This window comes from Ambystoma mexicanum, chromosome 9 (assembly GCF_040938575.1).
Source record: "Ambystoma mexicanum isolate Mex_15411 chromosome 9, UKY_AmexF1_1, whole genome shotgun sequence".
NCBI classification, from domain to species: Eukaryota; Metazoa; Chordata; class Amphibia; order Caudata; family Ambystomatidae; genus Ambystoma; species Ambystoma mexicanum.
The window spans coordinates 900,984,298-901,009,108 of record NC_090931.1 but is presented as its reverse complement, the minus strand read 5'-3'; the positions used below and the strand labels follow the sequence as shown (position 1 = coordinate 901,009,108).

The window sequence follows — 24,811 nt, the reverse complement described above, 5'->3', positions numbered from 1 at the left end:
ATCTTCTGGCCTTCGATTATCTCAGGTTGCTCGGTCTGATGACATCCTGCATTTTCCTGCTGCCAGATGCCAGATTGAGAATGAGATCTCTTCAATGGGCTCTCAGAACTCGATGGTCTCAGTTCTCAGGGGAAATGTCAGATCTACTGCAAGTCCCAGCCCAAGTAGCACAGGATCTTCAATGGTGGGCTTGCAGACATCATATCTTCAGAGGAGAATTTTTTTGGCAACCATGGCTGGAGATAACAGTAGTGACGGACGCCTCACTCGCGGGGTGGGGAGCCCACATCAACGATCTGACAATCAGTGGACGTTGGTCTCCATGGGAGTCCAAACTACATATCAATCTCCTGGAGTTGAGGGTAATCAGACTAGCGCTGAAGGCCTTTCTGCCCTCTGTACGGGGAAAGTATGTTCTGATAATGACGGACAACACAGTGGCCATGTACTACCTCAACAAGAGAGGAGGAGTACGGTCACTACCGTTGTGCAGAGAGGCGATGCAACTCTGGTTCTGGGCAATACGAGAAGGGATCTCTCTATCGGCAATTCATCTAGCCGGAGAGTGAAACACAACAGCGGACGCTCTGAGCAGGCAGAGCACAGTCTCTCACGAGTGGGAGATAGCTCAGGAAGTCATTCAAGAGATCTTTGCCCTTTGGGGAACCCCTCAAGTGGATCTGTCCACGACCAGGGTCAACCGGAAGTGCGAACTGTACTGCTCAAGGGAATTTCCCCCGAGAGGAGCTCTGGGGGACGCGTTTGTGGTGGAATGGGAGTTCCCACTACTGTACACGTTTCCTCCAATCCCTGTGATCCCTCAAGTAATCAGGAGGTTGAGAAAGTTCAGGAAGACCATGATCCTAATTGCTCCGGATTTGGCCAGGAGAACGTGGTACCCGGACCTTCTCGACATGTCCATCTGCCCTCCAATACGTTTTCGAAGAAGAGAGGATCTTCTCTTGCGACAGGAAGGTCATGTTCTCCATCCGGAGGTCAACACACTCAACCTTCACGCATGGCTTCTGAAAGGCTGAGATACAAGGATTGGGACCTTCCGGATGACGTGATGGAGATTTTGCTTTCGGCCAGAAGGCCAGCAACTAAGTCTCTGTATCGGTGTCGTTGGAACAAGTTCAGTAGCTGGTGCAGAGAAAAGAATGTGGACCCTTTTCAGTATAATATACCCACAATTTTATCTTTTCTGTTACATTTGGCTAATCTGGGGCTTCAGGTTGGGACAATAAAGGGATATTTAGCAGCGCTATCCATCTTTAAGCGCTCTTCTGAAGAAGAATCTTACTTTAAAATACCTTTGATAATTCAATTCCTAAAAGGTTTAAATAATGTTTTCTCCCCCCCCCCCAATACCTTTCCAGGTTCCAGTGTGGGATCTAAATCTTTTTTTTTTTTTAAAAATGTATTGTACATTTTTTAGTTTAGTTTACAAAAAAACAAACTTTTTATTACATAGTTCCGTATGTCCTTTTCTTGACAGTCCATCATGTTGCTGCTTGTTAGATCTGGCCAAAACCTCATCAGATTTCTGGCAGTATGGAGTCCATATAATTTATCACTGCACACGTCAGCCGTGTATTTGTTCCAGAGATTAAATAGCTCCACCACTGTTCTAAGTTGTTGTCTATTGGAGCATAGCTTGCAAGATACTTTGAACTTTAGTAGCTGGGCATTCAATTATCAGATGTTTGGCCGACTCTGCTGCATTGTTGCATTATCTACATTGATTGTCAGTGGTGTCAGAGTTGCGCCTCATCATTAGAACTGCTTTTGGTCTTGTAGAGGTTGAAGCGCAGTCTCATGAATTGATTACGATGATGTCGTGAAGGGAATTTACATAAGTACTTAGGGGTTTCGTCAAGGCCATTTTTTTTTGGCATTTTTATGACAAGCTCTTCCGTCAGATCTGCAGATCGCATAATCGCGAGCAGTTTTTTTCCCCACATGCTTATTAGATCCGACGTGTTAGTGTTGGAGCTTTTTTGTAGGATTTCATAAGGGCCAGCTACTGGAACCATTCTCCTTTTCAGCCATTGCTGAGAGACTTCCACTGTGCCGTATAATGACTCTATGTCGAGTTCATAGCGGATCACTGTTGAGAGGTTCTGTAGTAATCGTAGCACTTTCCGCCAAAATTTGCCCTCCAACTTACACCAGATGTCTGCAGGTATGTTCCAACCACCTTCACTGCCAAACGTTATGGCCGGTACGACTTTTTGTAAGTAGAAGGAGAGTAATGGTTTTAACGTGAATTTGCCATGTGCAGCATGAAGTTTCAATCCTTGTAAGGCGAACATTGTTATTCGCGTTAACAACTCTTGGGTCCAGTTCCATTCATGTATTGAGGTATTGAATTGCACTCCTAGATATCGGATGGAATTTGTAGCATCTATTTTTTCATTGTTTGAGAACCAGCTGAAGTTTTTTTTGCTTCGGGGGCATCCACCGATGATTGACATAATCTTTGATTTCTTTGTGTTTATTAGCAGGTCATTATTCTTGCAGTACTTTTGAAGTGCGTCTAATGATCGTTGCAACCCAATTTGTGTGGTATCTAGCAGGACTATGTCGTCAGCGTATGTGAATATTACATCAGATAGGTCTCCTTTTGCATTCAGTCTTACACGGAAGGAAGTGTTAGCATGTAATGCTATGATAGGTTGCAGTATCTCCAGAGGGCATGCCCATGACATTAATTTCCTCCATAGTTTATGGCGGTTGATGGTATCAAAGGTTTGTTTCAAGTCTAGAAAGGCAAGGAAGACATTTTTCCACTCTTCATGGATTCCAGTTTTATGGTGTTTAAGATTATTAAATTCACTTCTATACCAACCCCCTTAGTGAAACGTTTGACGTTTGGCGATTACCTTTGCCTGCTCGGCCCAGAACGCTAGTTCCTTTTGAAGAAACGCAGCAAACACTTTTCCTATTGTATCAAGGAGCGTGATGGGCCGATAGTTCGTCGGATCGTTGCGGTCACCCTTTTTGAAAATGGGCACGACTATTGCCGTACTCCAAGATTCAGGTAAGGTCTTACTCGATGCAATCCTCTCGAACAATGTGGATATGAACTTTGCCCATAAAGAGCTGTTTGTTTTCAACATTACGTTAGAGATGCCATCTGGCCCTGCAGCTCTGGAGTTTAGTTTTTGAATGGCACATTTTATATCCTCCAATGTTTCAGCAATGAGCCAGTTGCAGGTAATTTAAATCTCTGGTATTGTGCATGCAATGCTCTGTGAGTCGAAGACGCTGTATAGTAGGAGACCCATCTTGCATAGTTTACCCCGTTTGCCATGTCGTAGGCTGCTTTTACTGAGCCGGTGTTGATTATTTCCCATAGCAGTCTCGTGTCTTTTCGCATGATGAGCTGCAACATGGTTTCCGCTTGCTCCTGGTCACGCTTGGTATTAAATGCTTTTAGCCAATTTCTATAATCGAGCGGTCGCTTTTTCATTTGGGTGGCATTTTCTTTTCCTTTCTTTATCTTTGATAAGTCACTGTGCAATTGTTTCTTTGCTAGGTAGAGGGTTGCACTAAAGAAGTGTCTATTGAATATTTGATGCGTCCTTTGATTTGAAGTTACCACTCTAAACTGCATCAGGAGCGGGCTATAGTTGATGTTTGATGCCGATGTAGGGATTGTCACGTATTTTTCAGTAAACTTGTTCAGTTGGTTACTATTAATTCTCAACCTTGATCCTGAGTGGTTTGTTGTTACAGGTTCTGTGTATTTGGCTTCAGGACTCGGCATCACCATCTCATACCACGTCATCACTAATGCATCATGATCGCTTTTTGTAGTTTTTGCTGTTGTCAAGTGAGTGATTTTGCTTTTTAGATTTCTGGACACCCAAATCTAATCAAGTGTTTTGGAACTGGATCCACGGTGCCATGTGGGTGCAGCTGGGATGTCTCCGTTTGTGCATCCATTTAACATAGAGCAGTTTCTTATCGTCATCTCCTTCATCCAGCGAGCACCTCTGTCAAATAATTGATTGCTTATTGGTGTATTTGTTTTGTTGAGTAGACTTTGCTCCTTGAACCAAGAGTAGTTTAAGTCACCACATATAATTATTATTGGATCATTGTAAATGATTAGACATTCATCAATTAGTGCAGTGACAGTCGCTATTAGTTTGTTTTGGGGAACCATCGCTGGATTTCAGTACACGTTATTAGCAGGTAATACTCGGGACCCCCGTTGGTCGTGGGGAGTTTTACTGTAGTCGCTTGAGTAAACAAGTTTGGATTTACAGCTTTTACAATGGTCTAATTTAGATTGTTTTTAATCATCGTGATGAGCCCAGCAAACGGTCGACAAAGCTTGTTCTTACCCGCTGTGTTAAACAGTACTGTGTATCCACTGCTTGTTGGTTCATGCCTAAGCCAAGTTTCTTGTAGACATACGAGCGTGCATTCGTCTAATTGTGGCAATTTCTCTTTGAATAGGTGGGCGAAGCCTCTTGTGTTCCAGGATGCCAAACGGTGAATAACAATCTTTCCAGGGATCTTATCCTAGTGATCACATCTCTTCTGCCCTTGAGGGTAGATCTACATCTAGTTTTAAAAATTCTCACATGTATTCCATTTGAGCTCTTACATTCTTGCCCTTTAAGGCTCCTTACGTTAAAAACAATTCTTCTTGTAGCATTGACATCAGCCCACAGTGTAAGTGAGTTGCAGGCGCTTTCGAGCGGACCTCCTCACACCATCTTTTATAAGGACAAAGTAGTTCTTAGGGTTAAACCTTCTTTTCTGCCAAAAATTGTTTCGGATTTTCATCTGTTACAAAAGATAACTTTGCCTATATTTTACCCTCCTCCTCATGCAAGCAAGGAAGAGGAAAGACTTCATAGACTAGATCCCAGGAGAGCTCTTCGTTTTTACATCTCAAGATTTGCAGTTATTCGCCAGTGTGATCAACTTTTCGTGGGATACACTGGACGTAAACTGGGCCTTCCGGTAACAAAACAAACTTTATCCAGATGGATAATTTTAGCCATAACAGAATGTTATAGATTGGCACGAAAAGAACCGCCTGATGGAGTAAGAGCTCATTCGACCAGGGGCATGGCAACTTGTACAGCATTAAAAAGGGGTGTCCCTGTGCAGGATATTTTTGCAGCAGCCACATAGTCATCTATGCACACCTTTTATAAAACATTATGCATTGGACTCGACTTCTTCTCAAGGGGGTCTGTTTGCAAAATCTTTACTACATTCTGTACATGATTAGAAAAGGATACTGTACTCTCACCTCCAAGACAAAACTGCTTTGGGAGTCTATCTAAGATGAGGAATACATGGGAGGACACAATCCATTCGAAGAACAAGTTACTTACCAACTGTAAGATTCTTTCGATTGGTTGTTCGTCCCACGTATTCCTCATCGACCCTCCCATCCTAAACCCACAGTACAGTTTACGTGTATTACACTCTAAACTCTTTTAGGGCTTGGGTCAAAAGAGGCATACCTAAAACGAAGTAAGATCCATGGACTATATTATACGAAAAAACAAAACTGAGGCCAACGGGCGCACTCGAGGCTTTTATACGAGGGATGACGTTGATACTCGACAGATGCCGCTGAGGGACATCGATGCTGCGGCCTCGAGTGGAGTGCCCTCTGCTGGACAAGAGAAAACATTTTCCGGGGCGAAACCTAAAGGTAAGGATATATCTAAGATGAGGAATACTCTGAGGCTTGTGGAATCTGCTTAGATTCACATGCTATGCATTGGCCGACATCTAGTGGAAGCTGCAGAGTATTACAGTTGTTGTTTTCGAAATTTAAAAAGGGATGTCAACAGGGCCTGCCAGTAACACTGTCCCTAGTGTGACATCCACTGTACCCATGGCCCTTCACGCATCGAGGTCCCTCAGATTGTTTTTTTCCGCCATCATGAGCGGTCGCTTCTCACGGAGTACAATTTCAGCTAACGCCATTTACTTTGACAAACTTTAATAATAGTTACTCTTCTTGTCCTTTTCAACCGCTGTGTCTCGACGCTGTGAAGATTCACACCGAAAGACAAGACGAACCGTTGGACGACGTAACTTGGACGGATCCCTTTCGGCCTTGGAAGGTCCAACAGGCCTATGCCCTTACAGTAGGGAGAGTGGGGGGCCGTCATTACACAATGTATGTTTACACTTCTTTCCGTTGTCACCCTGCTGCCTGCCCCAAACATGGATAGGACACTTTTTAAATGTTGCCCATCCTGTAATAAAATATTCCTGTGGATCGATAAGCAGAGTGTACAACCTGTGTCTTAATCGGGACCACGACGAAGGGCACTGTCGAGCTTGCAAGATTTTTTGACCTAAGACACTTAAAGACTGTAGGACAAAACGTTGGGCCCATCCCACCATGCAGGCCGAGGCCTCCATTGAGGGAGCTTCCAGCACTGGCAGCGACGTCGTCTTTTTGTACGGCGAGGGTGACTGGGAACAGCCACGTTCTCCAGTGCTAGCCCCCGACCCTGGAAGACAGATCGGCGGAAATGTGTCCAACACATGCCAAGATTCGGCGGCTAGGGGCAGATCTGTGGATTCACTGTCCTCTGGGCACACGAAGTCTCGATCCCCTCATGACAGGCCCCATAAGACTAAAGATGCCACCCACAAAACCCCTTCTGCCGAACATCGAAGGATGAGGCGGGAGCCCTTTCCAGTACGGAAACTCAACCTGTTTCGTCTAAACTGGCAGGGAAGCCGAAAGAGTCAGGACTTCCTCACCTTATTAAGAAACATGTCCCAAAAGACCTAATTAAAGCTTCTAGCTCAAAGAAATCATCCTCTAAAAGCTCCAATCACAAGGATAAGCAGAAGGACAAGGAGAAGTCCTATAAGGACAAACCTCATAGTAAGGAGCTTACCCCTAACAGAGATACTGTTCAGGAGACTGATGAAATCATACAAGAGGATGGGGAGGGTGATAAGGATTTGCCCACACCCCTCACACCTGCTATACCTACCCATGGGGTTATCCCCAGTTCAGCCAAGTGGTCAGCACAGGACATAGAGTAATGTCCAGGTTGTCTTTCTTTGCTAACTTATTTGGAGGGCCTACAAAATACTCCCCACCCCCTTTACCCCCCCCCCCCCCCACACTGGACAGGCTTTCAATTCTCAGCTTTTGCCTGCAACTACTCAGCCCCATCTGTCATCCCAGCCATCGAATAAGAGATCTCTCATCCCTTCTGATCTCTATGATATGCCACTGGCAAAAAAAGTCCTGCACCTCTACTGAAATTCGATATACATGAAGAGGCTGAGGGGTAGCAATAGCATGATCAATACTATGATGAGCATGACGATGGAGATTATAACAATAATGAGTCTGAGGTCTATGCTATGGACTCTCCAGTTCTGCAGGACCCCCCTTTACCTGATTCCCCTGTGGCTAGAGAAACTTTTCCTCCCGGCACCATCTGATCCCTTATATATAAGGGGACAGCTTAAGCCGGATTCACTGGTGGTCACAACTACCCGGAAGAGGGCTGGTACACCCTTAGCCTCTTCTGAAGCTCCACCAGACAAGGAGAGCAAGAAGCTCTACACCATGGGGAGGAAGGTAGCAACTTCTGCAGCATACCAAGCTGGAATTGCCAACAATTCCCCACTGTTGGCGAGCTACGACTGCACTAAATGGGGTGAGGTTACGGCCCTGCTTGATTCTGCTCCAGAACCTCTTAAATCAAAACTTTCCCTTGTAGTAGCCGAAGGCAGAGCCCCACCGCCAGCAGTCTACTTAAAAATAACCTTGATGCGGCAGATCATGCCGGACGCATCATTGCAGAGGGCACTATTCTCAAACTACATGCCTGGCTTCGACAGTCCGGGTTCAAACTGGAAACACAAGCAACCTTGGGGGTGGGGCCAAGCCTGATTTGCATATGGTCTTTCCTCTTCTGTAATGGCTTGGCAGGCAAGGAACAGTGGTCTGGAGGGTTGCCCAGAGCAATGCCAGTGGTTAAGATTCATTCTAAACCTTCCAGCCATCACCTCTTTGTTTTTACCTTGCTCGATATGCCAATAGAACCTAATGTTTTATTTGGCAAATCAGTGGAGGTAGCTCTGAAGTCAGGCAAGGAGGAGTATGACATTCTGAAGTCCCTTGGCCAACTTACCAACAGACAGACTGGACAAAGAGGTGGAAACAATTTTTGCTGTTTTCGCGGCCAGAATTCACAAAGAGGCTCCGGAATAGGGAAAACCAAAATACAAGTAGGGGGACGAATTGCAAACTCCACACATGGGAGGATATTACAACGGTCAACAGTAGCAGGAGGTTATTGTGCAGAGCTCCTGAAAACACCATCAAACCTCCCCCGTGCTGAAGGAAAACATCAAGAGAAGAACAGCTCATCTTGATGGAAGAGGTCAACGCGCTACTCGTCAAAGACGCTATCGAGATCCTGCCGTCCAACGAGGTATCCAAGGTTATCTATTCAAGGTACTTCCTTGTTCCAAAGAAAGATCTGACCATGCGCCCAGTGTTAAACCTGCGCCCTGCAAACACTTATTTAAAGCCACAAAAACTCTGCATGACAACACTACAAGAGGTAATTCCCAGATTAAAGAGGGGGGATTACATGGCATATTTCAATGCTCCCAGCGCACAGAAGGCTCTTGCGGTTCAAGTTAGCAGACCAGCACTACCAATTGAAGGTGCTACCCTTCGGAATAGCCTTGGCTCCAAGGGTATTCACCAAAAAACTGGCGGTGCACCTGCACAAGGAGGCAATCCCAGTGTACCCCTACCTGGACGACTGGCTGATCACAGGAGAAACTCCCCATCTTTGCAAACAGAACACGCAAAGAACCATAAATCTCCTTTTCCAATTGGGCTTCTCAATAAACAAGAAAGTCAAGTCTTGTACCAAACGCATTAAAACAGTTCCTAGGAGCTGTATTAGACACAACGACAGGCTTAGCCTTTCTGTCCATGCAATGAGTACAAAACATGCTTCGGCAAATACCCCAGTATCAAGCCGGTCTCCAGATAAGCGTACGCAAAGCAATGCAGTTACTAGGCATGATGGCATTGTGCATTTATCTGGTCCCACACGCACGTCTGCGTATGCAACCAATGCAGGAATGGTTGGCGAAACAATGGTCTCAGGCAAGTGGTCAGTAGGACGATCTAGTGGTCATTTGGCCTACCCTGGTTCAAAACCTACGCTGGTGGTCGAGAGAAAATCTGTTAAAGGGAAAACCCTTCCATGATTTGGAAGCGCAAGCAATTGTCACAACAGACGCGTCACTTTCCGGGTGGGGGGCTCATTATCTTCAGCACACTAGTCTGTGGATACTAGTCACGGCACAGAACCATATCAACCTACTGGAACTACTAGCAGTCTTCAGAGCACTGCAGGCATTTGAGTTGCAACTGACAAATTAGTTCAGATTCTAACAGATGGCACAACTGCCATGTTTTATATCAACAAACAGGGGGACACACACTCTCCAAATCTGTCCAAGTTGGCTCCGAAAATATGGAAGTGGACAGAGGATCATGAGTGGCAGCTAGACTCAAACGTTGTAGACCACATCTTCTCTCGGTGGGGTTAACCTACACTAGACATGTTCGCCACAAGTGAAAACAAGCAATGCCCAGACTTCGCGTCGAGGTTCCCCCAACCAGACTTCAAGGGGAACACCCTATGGATGAGCTAGTCGGGGGAATCTGCTTACGCCCCCCCCCCCCACACTATTAATAAGTAGGATAGTGAACAAGATGCACAGAGAACAGATGACGCTCATCCTAGTTGCTCCTATGTGGGCGAGACAACCGTGGTATCCATATCTGTGCAAGCTGACCTAACCAATGTGTTAACCCAACATGTTCGACTCGGGATGAGTTTTTAACTCTATAAAACTCCACCTGGCAGCTTTATCAGCCTATACCACCTCTCAGAGTAAAGTATTGTGGTGGAAAGTAGCAGTCATTAAAGCATTTATGGAGGGAGTAAAGAGGCTTCACCCTCCGATTTCTAATCCCCTGCCAGGATTGTATGTCAATGTAATACTAGCAAAGCTCATGGGACCCCCTTTGGAGCCTATGCACCAAGCGAGTCTTAAAGACCTTACCTACAAGACTGCCTTCTTAGTGGCTATTACTTCCATAAGAAGAATCTGTGAATTACAAGTATTGTCCGTGCAGGACCCTTTCTTTATTATCCATAAAGATAAATTGGTTTTATGTACTCATCCTAGATTCTCAACTAAATTCATTTCTAAATTCCACGTGAACCAATCCATTGAGCTCCCGGCCTTCGTAGCCAACTAGCTCGGCTGGGGTCAAACTCCGCACACTAGATGTGCGGAGAGCGGTTCTCTACTACGTAGACCAGACCAGGTTGCTTAGAAAAACAGATCACCTGTTTGTCTCCATAGCAACATGGAAGGGAAGGAGAACGCATTTCCAAGAATGCTATCTCCAGATGGATAGTCAGATGTATACAATTATGCTATTCATCAAACAAGACCCTGCCTTTCACACCAAGAGGTCACTTCACACAGAGCACAGGAGCTACCCTGGCTTTTATCGCAAATGTCCCCTTAGACAGCATTTGCAAAGCAGCTACATGGAGCTCAGTACATACTTTCACTCCGCACTACTGCATTGACACACATTCCAAAGCAGATACACAGATGGGACAAGCGGTTCTAAAACATCTATTTGCCGCTGTTCCTTCTCACCACCCACCACCTTCTCTTAACACTGCTCGCTAATCTATGCATAGCATGTGATCTTAGCAGATTCCACAATCCCCCAGAAGGGATACATTACTCACCGTAATCGTATTTCTGTTGCTTGTATCTGTTTAGATTCACATGCGCCCACCCTTCTTCCCCTGGGAGAAGGTGCATAGATGTTACGTGAGCTTTCTGTCTTTATATGCTTGGATACAATTGTACTCGCATTACACTTCATGCAACCTCATGTCAGAACAAAACAATCTGAGGGACCTCGACGCGTGAAGGACCATGGGTACAGTGGATGTCACTCTAGGGCTAGTATTACTGGCACACCCTGTCGACGTCCCTTTTTGAATTTTGAAAACTGTAATACTCAGCAGCTTCCACTAGATGTCGGCCTATGCATAGCATGTGAATCTTAGCAGATACAAGCATCAGAAATAGGATTACGGTGAGTAATGCTAGAAAGAATCCTCACCAAGCTTTGCAAGTAAAGTATATGGCCCACTCTGAATTTTTTTTCAAAGTTTGGTGATGTTTGGTCAAGGGGGGCACAAAATTTCTTTTTTTCCCATAGACGTAATGGGGGACAAAATGTCTGTCGCGCCTACAGCCGAAACCGCTGGACGGATTTTCACCAAAATTTGCAGCAGGATGGCAGCTTGGTCCCGAAAGCGTGCTTTTGTTCATTTGGTGTAAATCCATCCAGTAGTTTTCTTTTAAATGACTAAAACGTAAGCCAAAAACTCACTTCCCTTTACGGTCCGCGGATAGGCCTCTGATTGGCCAGAAAAATTTGCAGACTTTTGTGTGGTCCGCGGACATCGGGACACGGCCGCTGATTGGGTGGTGAGAAAACGTGAAATGCGTTGGTTTTCCTGAAACGCTCACCATCTTGGATTCGCAGACTTTTTTGGGGTCCGCGGACAGCACGGCGAAACCATTTTTAAAACAAAAAGCAACATTGCACTTGTCAAACTCAACAATCAATCTCTGGGGAGGTGGGGGGGGAAGGTGAGGATGGGATATAGCCATAAGAAGCCAAAACAGTCCCCAAACACTCCAGATGTCCTGGGGGCAGTCCTGTGGTGTTCGCAAACACTTCAGATGTCCTAGGACATCTGTACCTGGTTCTGCATTACAGGGTTGGGGAAAAGCAGTTTTTGGATGGCTTATAACATTTGCGCCACTCGATGAAACTGCATGTAATTTTGTAATTTTATTCTAGAACTAATCTTGAATGGTTTTGCAAAGCTTTGTGCGATTCTGTCAAGATGTGGCCAAATTAGAGGGGGGGGGGTTCCCAAAATATTGTAAAAGCATATAAATGTGGTGTCATTTGACAAATCTGCGCAAAAATTGGCAAAACCATTTTGGATCTAGATATAAATGGTTTTCCAAAGTTTGGTGGGATGTTCTCAAGAGGGGGCGAAATTAGAGGGGGGGGTCTCAACATTTTTCGATGGCTTATACCTTTGTTGCTATTTGACGAATGTGGACAAATGTTTTGAGAAAGATTATAGACCCAATCTTCAATGTTTGTGTAAAGACTGAATGGATTTTGTCGAAAAGGGGCTAAATTATATGACTATTGTATGTACATACATTTTGGCACTTTTTAAAAAATAAAACATGGGCGGATTTCGAGCAAACTCGTAAGGAGCATTGACAAGGACATTAAAGCATGGTTTTGCAAATGTGTCCCGTGTTTTATTTTTTGACAAGTGTCATAATGTAGGTACAAAAAATAGTCATATGCCTTGGGTGACTGAGGTATAGCCTGAGGCCGTGGGCAGTAGCCAGATTGTCTGGGTCATGGAATAAGGTCATGACGCAGACAATCTGGCTACTGGCCATGACCGCTAGGGACGGAAAATGGTGTTAAAGTGGCTATGTCTACCTGGGACCTGCTATGTGGTAAAGTTATTCGAAGGTAGGATGGGTTTGAAAGGGAAAAAAGGTGCTTGTGGTAATACGTTCATAGGGTTTTGCAGTCTGCCATGGCAACAGCAGAGTTGCTGTCTACGGAGCCACGCCTTCTCTTTCCATGTTGGCTGTCCTGGAAGAGGATTTTTCTTCCTACAGCGGGATGCTGTGTCCCGCTGTAGCATCCTGGATTCCCGCTTTGGGAACAAGGGGTGCTAAGGGCTTTTATCTCCCATTTCAGGGGCTGCAATAGACGATAATGGTCTGTAGCCCTCCTTATTTATAACGCGCCAAAGCCCGCCGACATCAGGCTGTGTGGTTACAGTATTTGTTGAGGAAGATGAGGTGGAAGAAGACAGCTTACTACTTGCTGAGAAAGCAACAACCTTTCTGAGAGCATTGCAGTCATTGGATTTGGTGTTGCGGCGCATGCAAGTGGTCCTGTGGAGTACTGTTCAGGTAGTCTGCGACTGAGTACAAAATTGCACTCTGTGCATTTCACTTTGGTAGCTTTAACCTTTGGTACACTTCCAACAGAAGCAAAGAACTGGCACACCCATGATTTGATCTTGGTGCTAGAAGTAGGCACTTCCTCTACCTCGTCTTCTTGGTCCTCTTCATTGTCTTTGAAAGTACTGCACTTTTTTTGTTGTGAAGGTCGTTCAGCTGGTGGTGGTGGTGGCTCTTGTGGAAGAGGGATGGCAATAACTGATGCCATTTTTAAGATAAATAGCAGTTTTGGTAAAATTCTTCAAAGTATGTACTGTGTAGTAGATTGGTAATGGATAATGATTATGAAAAGATGTAGGAGGTGTGCAAGGGAAATTTTGAAGTTGAAAGTTCCTAGATCAGTAGAAAATGCAGTTCCCAACTGTCTTCGAAGCACGGATCCGATCACGAAGTGCAGACGCCTTCGCGAACACGTCACCATGCCGCGCGGAAGCGTATGGTCACTTGGCACTGTCCAGAAGGTCTGCGATGAAGTCAGACGTTCCCGGATGTCTACGGATGCAAAATTATTTTAAAAAGTTGCAAAAAGTGTATAGACGTGTTAAAAATGATGCTACAAGGTGGGGAAATGGCAGAGGTTTAAGGTGAAACTTTGTAAATTGGACACAAATATTGCTATATTGGCTAAGTATGATATTATTAAGTTGTAGGAAAATAGCATGCACTGGTAGAAACCCATGAAATTCACTGAAAAAACTTTGTTAAAGGGACGTTATGGTTAAGTTGCACTAATAACCTATGAAATTCAATGGAAAAACATTGTTACAGGGATGTTATGGTTACAGGTAAAACCGAAAAACCTCAGAAATTCACCAGTTATGGTAAGCTAAGCAACCATAACTCGCGCCACCACCATGCACTGCTAAAACTAACACCCAGGACATCAAAGATGACATCACAAACGGACGAACTCAAAGGCCGCAACAGGCGACCGAAAGGCGTTGGCCGGGGCCCTTGCCACGAAGGCCCATAAGAAAAAGGCTCCACCAGTCTGGACCTGTCCGGGCCAGAAGGGCTATAGACTTATCTGACATCACTTACGAGACTGTACTCGCTACCTACTGTGCCTCGCAATCCTATACCGCCCCCACCTTCTGTTTGCAGGTAATAACCGTGCTTCTGACATTACTGTATCATGTTTTTGCTAGATTCCTGCATTTGTATATTTGCATAGTATAACTAATGTAAGCATTTCCCACCTTGCATGTCCTTGTATGCCGTATGCCACACTTTGTAAGCTGCATACATGCCCAGTACACTCTGACTCCTCTTTGTGTTGCTTCTACCTCTAACTACGGCTTGTATTATTTTGTCGATCTGGTCACGCTCGTGCCTGCACGTAAAACTGGCCTGATATTGCTATCACCTGATCCCAACTAGCTGGGTGGTGCACATTACGATATCTAGCTGTTGTACTATAGCACCTTACACTGCTCTCTGTGACATCACCACGCATCACACGCGGAGCCGAATCAACGTTGATGTTACCATTATGTATTTACTGGCCTGTAGACTTTTAAACAGACCGGTTCACTGTCCTAGACAATTAGTTTAACTTGTCTTCCTGGGTGCTCTCCCCCACACCCCCACTGGACGTGGCACGATCTTGCAGCATACATTACCTTAATTGTATAGCTACTATTGCTGCTCATCTGGCTCAATTATACGCCTGTACCTCTTTAAACAACATTAGTCATGCTAGAGACTCCCACCAAGCTTGTTGCCGTATTAGCGTTACTATGCTAACTTATTCCACCTAAGCTTGCAGGCTATACGTCAAACCACAAGATTATACCTCTAACACCTATAGTTGGTTACAGAACCTTTGACAATATGAATATCACTCCTCACCTGAGTACTAGACCACTACCTCAATCCCACATAATTAGACCTACGTACTTCCGGCCGCTGCTCTTCTCTAAACAGGACAAAGGGACTTCGGCGAACCGTATAACTGAAATACTACCTAACCCTTTGACCCCCCCCACCCTACAATGGATTCAGCATTTGGCCACCAGGCCTAAAACCTAATCAACCCTGCCCCACCAGTCTTAGAAATCTTAGGCTAGGATCTAGACTCAACAAACTCTCCTTACCTACTGTGGCCCTTTGTAACTCACTGTTTCCTCCAAAGTCTTGCAAATTGAATACTAAACATAAACCTAACATAGACTCCTTGCTGCCATCTTCCCCCTCACTACAGCCTTGCCACACCAAAGGCTCAGAAACCTACGATCATCAAAGGTGCCCTTATTAATGCTAGATCTTTAGTTGCCCACGCTATTGATAATGCCGATCTCATCGCTAATCAGCTTGACTTTATAGCCATCACAGAGACCTGGCTTCACCCAGCAGCAGGTCCTGCCCTGTCCTTTGCAATTCCTGAGACCTTCTCCATCCATAGACAAGATAAAGAAATATCCAGAGGTGGGGGCATCTCCTTCATTGCTAAATCTAACCTGGGTATGAGAACCATTCAGCACCTACCTTTCCATTCTGGTGAACTCCTCTCAGTTAAACTACCCCTATCAGTCTGCCGTACTATCGCTATGCACCTCATTTATAGGCCACCTGGCCCCATCTCAAAATTTGAGGAAGACCTAACTGCTCTTCTTAATACTAACTCCAAACCTGGCTCCCAAATTATATTACTTGGGGACTTCAACCTTGGCTTGAATGACCCTAACAACGCCAATGCAACCACCCTTGCTAATACCATTTCTGAGGCTGTCCTCACCCTCATGTTCAACACACCCACTCATAGTAAAGGCTGCACTCTGGATTGGATTGCAGACATAAATTGCTCGACTTCTATAACTTCCATTGAGCCTTGTGCTTGGACGGATCACCACTTGAGCTCCTTTAACAACCAGGATAACCTGCAAAACAACTCTGCTACTGCAGAGCCCCCCTTCCCCCCAGCCTTAATAAGAAATAAAAGAAACATTACAGTTGTTAATAACCTTCTACCTCTCCTCCATCCCATTACCAATACGGCTAATCTTAACACCGACTGTTAGGGAGAATTCTCAGAAATGTGCTAATTCCTCTCTACCTTAGAGACCCCAAGCAACTTTGCTGGATTTTAGGACTTTCATTGTTTACCTGGAGAGAGTGAGACCCTTTTGTCCCACTCTGTTTAAATGTAATTTGAACTCTGTTTCTTTTAACGTATAGAGTCTGACAAACTCCATAGGCATCATCTTTTACATTGTGTCACACAGCAACTTTAGTGCAGTGGCACAGGGAAGTCTTTCAGATTTCCCCAGGTTTAAATACCTTTTTCTTGGATAAACTACTGGTGTCAAGAGTAGTTAAGTGATATTGACTTTACTTAAATTTGTAACTTTCTACAATAGGGTGCTGGAGTGGTTACTTGGTATCCCCTTTGTCTAGCTTCTCATGTAACATTTTTGTTACCCTTTCCTCGATGAATGGCTGGTGGCAGTGGTTTACTTTTAACTACCGTGGTATGCATTTACCGCGGGCTGCGTTCGCAACTGCAGTAATGCACCCAAGGGTGCCACTTTTGTCAAAATGGCACAGCCTTCTTTTTTTGCCATTTCTTTGTGGAAAGGTCCTTCTTGAGATTTACTCTCCGTGCCAAACCAGGTTTCGTCCCTTGGTTCACTTTGCCTTTGGCGGGATTCACGAGTGAAGCCCGCCTCTGGCTCCAGGGTGTCTGGCAGGGACAGGAAGCGAGGGAGGTGCCAGAAACTCCCTGTGCTTCGTCTCCTCAGAGACAGGAATGCACTCTTAGGTGATTGGTCGGCTGGCTGACCGGCAAGGACCAGCCACCCTGCTCGTGACTGACAGCTATGCTGGAATGAATGGGAGGAACCTGAATAAAAGGCGAGGCTTTTTGGCTTGGAAGGGAGAGTCGAACACTGGACAAAGGAATCCGAAGAAGAACTTGGAAGTTCTGCTGCAACTCCCGGACTGTTAGTTTGCCCGGTGAAGCCCTGCTGCTGTGCTGAAGCTCCGAATTCGCTGCAACCCCTTGAGTTGGTGGGACCAATCAACTCCAAAGTAAGCCCACCAAAGGAGCAGGGATACCGAGGATTGTCGTAGCAAAGTAGTGCATGCCCAAGGAGGAAGGCACCTATTGAACTGTTCCCTTCAGTCAGACCTGCAAAATGATCCCAAATGAAGACGAGAATGCAGAAGAAATAATCAAGGAATTATGTATGTGCAATGGCTTGTGTTTTGAGAAACTCCGTAAGGAGGGACCAAAAACTGCAAGATGTTTTTTCCAGGATATCCCGGCATGGTGGGATTGTCATTCTTCCCAAATCAAACAACGCTTGTTATTAATGGGCAAAATAATCACAAGATTGCATGCCTGGAGGCATGCCCTTTGCTAAGAGAGCTGTGGATCGCAGCATGTCACTTAATAAAGATTGATTGTCTACAACAATGTAAAAGTCTGGAAAAACTATCTTTATTGCAATACAATTAAGGCGATTGAACATTTGGAGGAGCTAACTCTGCTTGAGACAGTGTGGTTGAATAAAAATCAAATTGGGGGTTGCATGCACTTCATAATTTAAAGGAATTAAATCGAGCTGGAAACTTGATACACGCAATTGGAAATTGCTTGGATCCAAATGAAAACCTTGAGACATTAAACCTCTCTGGCAAAAGAATATGTTCATTTAAGGAGCTTACACATTTGGCTAGGTTACCTCATCTGAAGGATTTGGGGCTGAATGATCCTCAATATATCTCAAATCCGGTCTGCCTGCTATACCACACATGTTTTGTATCATATGCCTCATCTTCAGAGACTTGACAGATATGATGTGGACAGTAAATTAATTAAAGATGTAGCTGAATGTACCGTTATGAAAAAGATGATATACTATAACATGCGTGTAAAGACTATACACAGAAATTTGAGGGAGAAACTTGGAAAAAGAAAAATGTAAACAACAACAAATGCCAAAAAGACAGATAAAAGTCATCATCTTTGTCATAAAAAATCTAGAGCAAAATGCAGATGAATAATGTTCCAATTTCCATCAACCAGGATCTGGATCAGCCTAAAAATGAAACCGAACAGCCAGGTGAACATACTGTGGAACCTGAAGACACAGACATCTCTGTAAGAAATTGAAATTTTTGAAGAACAGGATACAATTCTGGACTACAGCACTTGATGAACTGGAGGCACTACACCAGAAGGATGTTACGAAACACAATGAAAAGTCTGACCTGTTGTTCCGGTTCCTGCTGACAGAATTGGAAACAGTTGGAAATGCTCGTTTTGAAGAGGGTTCACCTTCGGATGCTTGGTTTAATTCCTGCTGTGACCTAATTCTATCCCGTTTTTGTGCTTTGGATTTTCAAGCATATGGCATTACTGGAATAAAAATAAATCGCATAATTCGAGTCCACAACCGAATTTTACAGCAAAAGTTTGATGATAAATTTCAAACGTTTTTGGACAACGAAGAAGAAAACGTTTTAGAAAACTATAGGAAAATGCTGGAATATCTGTTTTGTGTGTTTGATCCGACGTTGCCTTTTGGGAAGAGAGCTCTTGAAAATACTTGAAGATGGGTTCAAGCAGACTGAAAATGGCAAGTTGCATGACGAGGACAATACTGTTCTGCTTTCAAACAGCTTAGGTTTATGTGAACGTTCCAAGGCAGAATTATTTAAACAAACCAAAAAAGAAGGGAAAAACGAGCATGTGTGGCTCGTTGTGGCAAAAACCTTCCTTGGACATTGTGTTAAAGCGTGTGAGAAAAAGCCCATCATTCAGTCTAACTACCTTTCTGCTAATTCAGTCTTCCGGCCAATGAAGAATGCACAAAGTACTACATCTATCACCAAAAACGAAACCTGTGCCTCCTTGAAACTTGGAAATTGTGACTGCAATCTACGTCAGTGTGAGTGGTTCGTTTTCGATCATGATCTTGTCCTGCCAGAATACATCATTGAATTGGAATACAGTACACAGGGTAAATCTCAGTACTTGTTTTCTACAATAACTAAACTTAGTGCTGAAGCAGTGAATGAAGCTGTGGAATCCGAAGCTATGTCTTCTGAATTAATCAAAGATGACAAAGTGCTAAACATGGAACCTGTGTTTAAGCCGAAACCTAAAATTATCAGCCTAGATGAAAAGACAATACTTTCCTTGGCCAAAACTGACATTTGTAGCCAGGTAGAGGTGCTGAATTTGCATGCGAATGGCCTTAATAAATTGAAGGACCTATCCAACTTTACATCAATTTGGAAACTCATTATCAGCGTTAACGAGTTCACTAGCTCGGAAGATGTGTCCTATCTGCCTAATTTGGAGTATTTGGAAGCAAGCCACAATCGTGTAATAACACAGGAAGGATTTAAAGGCTTGGGAAAGCTAAGACACTTGGACTTGAGCTGGAATCAGTTGAAAAAACCAAGGCAGAAATTCAGTCCTTGCGTAAAAGCACTTCAAAACTGCTAAGTCTTAACTTGGAAAACAATCCCTGGCATAAGCCAGCTTTGGTGTGTTTGACTGCTATTGGCCAGCTAAGGACTCTTACTTGCTTAGATGGAGTCCCTATGTCTGACGTTGAAAATGCTGCAGCCGTGCATTTAACATCGGGATCAGGAATTACTCAGGGATTGTTGCTGCTCCATTCCAGAACTGATGAAGCTAAACCACAATGCCTTAGTTTATCATGTGCTGCCCAGATTCTGACTCAAATTAGCAAAAATATAGTGGGCATATTAAATGATTTTGATACAATCTGTTTTGCAAAGATTACAACCTTAAATCTTGATGGACAAAATCTCTCCAGACTCACAAATTTGGAAAAACTGGGGAATTTACGCTGGGCCTCATTCAGCAATAATTTTCTAACCACAATTGAAGGACTGGAGAACTGCACTCATTTAGAAGAACTCACATTAGATGAGAACTGCATTCCACAACTGGAAGGTCTTTCCAATCTAACAAGACTGAAGCGATTGAGTGATAATAATAACCAGCTCACATGTCTGGATCTGCAAGTTATTGATGGCCTGTCTCATCTCCACTTTCTCTCATCTGAGAACAACAGTATCACTTTTCTCTCTGGTTTGCAGAAAGCATATATGCTAATTGAACTCTACATTAGCAGTAACAGAATGTGCACTAACCAGGAGATCTATCATTTAAAACATTTGAGCAGTCTGGTTATTCTAGACCTGTATGGAAATCTCATATCTAGAATTCAAGATAATTATAGATTGTTTGTGATCTTCCATCTTCCACCTCTGAAAGCATTAGATGGAGTGGCTACATCCGAAAGTGATCAAGCAAAAGATGTTTTTGGTGGCAGACATGCATCAGATATGATTGCTGAAAAACATGGACATTCGGACTTCAACGATTTGAACGAGATCAGCTGGACAACATCTACCATCAGAACAGTGGATCTTGCACCAGTAGTCCAGTTCAGGAGTGTACACACTGTGAATTTGGAGCACAATAATCTCGGCTCTTTCAGTGGCTTAATATTCCTCCCCAATATCAAGATTTTGTGTCTGAATCATAACCACATTGAATCGATACTACCACGAGTATAGCCTCAAAATTACATGACGAACAGGCAGATGCTTCTCCAGAAAGTGACTTCTAGTGGCTACGGCCAGCAAGCTGCAGCAAAGGGAACCGGAGATGCGGTTTGTGGTGAAACTATGTCTCCAATAATGCAAAGTTTAGAAGTACTTTACCTAAACTGCAACGGAATAAGTAGCTTACCCTAACTGCAACTAGGCTGACTTAAAAATCCCTATTTTTACAAGGAAATTAAATCAGCCATGTTGAAGGATTGGAAGACTTAGCGCATCTGCAAAAGCTGGTGTTGAATCATAACCGCGTTAAAGTGATCACTGAAGCCTTCTTTTCTAAGCAGAGAGGCCTTCAGGAACTTCATTTAGAGGAGAACAGACTGCGAGAACATAACAATTTTCAGCATTTGTTACAACTGAAGAAGCTCTTTCTTGGATTTAACAAAATTCAGGAGACAGCAGAACTAGAGAAACTTGAATCGCTGCCTTCCATTTCAGAACTTACTATATTTGGAAATCCTATTTCCTGCAAAATGCTCCATCGTCTGCTACTTGTTTATCGATTGCCAAGCTTGCAAGTTCTAGATGCCATTCTAGTGAGCATGGAAGAGCGATCAAGAGCCGAGTTTCATTTTATTGAACAGCAAATATTTCCCGTTTCAACTCCAGACGGAGGACTTCCTGGTTCAACGTCGGTTCTGACTAAGCCGCCTCAGGTGCGGGTTACAAATCTAAATCTTTCTGGAGCAATCCCCCATTTGCTTGGATCGGATCTAGTATTTAATCAACTGCACGAAGAAACTCTGGCAAATGAATCAAATAAACAAAAGAAATCAAAGTTTCAAACTGTTATGGGCCCAGTAAACAATCCCAGAAGCATCCATGCAGAAATAGCCTATCGGCAACTGAGAGGAGGTCCACGTATATCCCCAACTTATTTGGCACAGCATAGTGGCTCTTTGAGAACTGCCCAACTGCATTCAAACAACCAAGAACATGATGGCAGATTGCCAAACAATGGACATTCTAGACCATCTGGAACATAATTGAAGTAAGCCCACCTGGACATCCTCTCTGAGCTGGTTGAAATTCCACTGCAGTTGCAGTTGGAACCGAATAGCCAGGGAGAGGAACACCAGTTTGTGTGCATTGCTTTTAAGTTGGCCAAGAGCTCCTGGAAGATCCTCTGGACTCCCAGGAAGCAGGACTGACCGAGTCTGAGCCACCTCAACAGTGTGCTGGACCACAGATGCAAGGAAAGCCCATCTCGACAGCCAACAGTCTGCGGTGTTGCTATTTGCTTAGATGCGAGGAGCTGAAACCGCAAAGTGCCACTGAATAGAAGTTGGTCCTTTTCTGTCACCGATTGTCCTGTTGCAGTGCAGGAGTCCTCCAGACGTCCTCCCTATTGTCCCCACGACTGAGGCCCAGGGACACAGGATCTGCAGAGCTGCTCAGGAACAGAAGCCAGCCAAAGCCCTTTCCTTCTAACCAGATGTACTGTGCAGTCTAAGAACTTGTTGTATAACTGCACTTGTTATCAGTGGAGACTTGTGGTTGCTTCTTTAAAGTTGCTGACAGCTTCTTTACTTCACAAGACTAAACCGCTTGTGGCCCTACTTTGATTTCTTCTTTTCTACAAAGACTGCTAAAACATTGTGCAAGACTTTTTCCTACCTCTGGGAAGTGCTTCAGCTCACCTAGACTTTTGCCCAAATTGACTTTGGCCTAGCCTGGCCCCCTGAATGACTCTTCTTCCCTCTGACATTGTGTTTGGTCTTTCTTCCAGGAAGGGGTAAACAAGCTTTGCATGGGGGGTTTATTAACAGTAGTATATTAATGTCCACAGTGTCCTAGTTACTAAAGTCACCTGAGGGTGTAGGAAGTGTCTGTCATCCCAAAAGGATGCTTACTGATTTAGAAGTATTAAGAGTGTGTATTTTGGAGTGTATTTGTGTGTTACTATTATTTTGCCCCTTCTGAAGAAGGCTTACTCTGACTGTTAAATTAATAATTGTTTAATCAAGAAACCCTGTGTGTAAGGGTTTATTTGAATACTTGTCACTGTGAATACCCTACAGCTCACATTGACCTCTCTTGAGATCAGCCTGGCTGCTCAATCACGCTATCAACCCATGTAGTGCAGACTTATTCCAAAGGTTGGGTTCCTATTGCCAGGAGGTCTGGGTTGTTGTAGTGCACCCAAAGGGTACTGCATACAATCGTTCCCAACACCGACCCAACAGCCCTAGTTGACTTGTACAACACGACTCTTAACCAAGCTATTGATGCAATCGCACCACTCCAACTTAGCAAAGAGAAACCACAAGCTCACCTGAATTATTGGTTTACTCCTAGCCTCAAAGCTACACGTAATGAACAAAAGACACGTGGAAACCCTCTGGAAAAGCAACCCTTCAGAGCAGAATAAGAACAATCTCGCTACCCTAGCTGCTAGATACAAAAATGAAATTCTCCAAACCAAAAAAGACTCCTTTAACAAAGAATTACAAAAGCTAGCTCTAGTACTAGAGAATTGGAGTCCCCTGAAACCCCTAATGACACGTGCATCAAAAATCAAACTTGGTGCACTAATATCCAAGACGCCTTGTGCAACAAAATATCTATGCTCAAAGATAAAATTGCAGCTAAAAAAACATCACTTCTACAGAATGTCCTAAAGACACAGGAAGCCATATCTCAGGAAGCCCCTGATAACCAAACTAAACCAACTAACCAGTTTAAATGTGCACCAGTCGCTATCTGTGAAGTCATAAAGATCATTACTTCACTCAAAACATCTAGATGTCTAGGTGACTCCTGTCCTGCGTCAACAATCAATGAGGTAGCTAGGGACTTAGCTCCTTTTGTTACAACTTTAATCAACTCCTCCTTTGACAAGTACATAGTCCCTACTAATCTTAAAGACGCTTGGGTTCTTTACCTCTCAAAGAAACCAAACCCATTATTCCCACAAACTATAGGCCAATAACAACTGTACAGTTTCTCCTAAAAATATTGGACAAGGCTGCATATCTCCAGATTCAAACCTTTCTGGAGACTAACAACGTACTTGGCACCTGGCAATCCGGCTTTAGACTGAGACACGGCACAGAAACAGCCCTCATCGATTTAAAAAATCAAATGGACGATCGGAAGAATAAAGGGGAATTATCCATGCTTCTCCTGCTGGACCTATCCGCCGCCTTTGACTTAGTGGTCCATAAAGTCTTATGTAACCATCTTATCTCCGCTGCCCACTTCTCGAAAGAAGCCACCGCATGGATCCAGTCGTTTCTAGACAATAGATCTGAGAGTTTTCTCCCCCACTGCGTCAGCAGACCCAGTTCCGGTTACCTGTGGCGTCCCCCAGGGTTCATGCATCTCCCCTACCATGTATAATATATTCACAAAGCCTTTATTTGATATCCTTGATAATCTGGGTGTCTCCTACACAAACTATGCGGATGACACCCAGATTCTCATTCCTATCTCTGGGGACTAGAACACTGACGTAGCATTGATTAACAAAATCTACCAGATCATACAAACCTGGATGGCCACTCGTGGTCTATGTCTCAATGACGATAAGACAGAGCTCTTACTCATTCGGTCAACTAATAAACTCAGCAAACTTAACCTATACAATTCATTCATCATCGATGGCCAAAAAATGACAGTCTCAAAAGAGGTCAAAACCTTAGGCTTCTACCTGGACTTTGCAGTGAACCTGAATAAACAAGTTAATGCTATGGCCTCTGCTACTATCTACACATGTTAACTTATCTACTCCTGTAAACCTTTCCTGTCTATAGAGTGTGGCATCACACTAACTCGAGCCCTTATTTTGTCAAAGCTAGGATATTGCAATGCTCTATACATTAGCACCAGTAAATATAATATTAGCAAATCCTCCAAAACAACGCCTTAAGAACGGCATTAAGCATCCCAAGGACACAGCACATTTCAAACGCCAGGCGATCCTCGAACTGGCTAGCCATTAAGGACAGAAAAAAGCTCAAATACTTAAACCTCACTAATAAATGCCTCACTAATAAAGCGCCAAAATACTTAGTCGAAACATTCATTAAACACACCT

The 24,811-nt window shown here is 44.0% G+C and overlaps 1 protein-coding gene and 1 pseudogene across 5 annotated transcripts in view; both read left to right on the top strand.

Moving 5' to 3' along the window:
• Positions 1-24,811, top strand: part of DIP2A (disco interacting protein 2 homolog A) — a 2,340,120-nt gene that overhangs the window by 422,093 nt on the left and 1,893,216 nt on the right. The gene's annotated exons all lie outside the window — the stretch shown is intronic.
• LOC138489536 (leucine-rich repeat-containing protein 9-like) lies at positions 17,220-21,758 on the top strand (annotated as a pseudogene).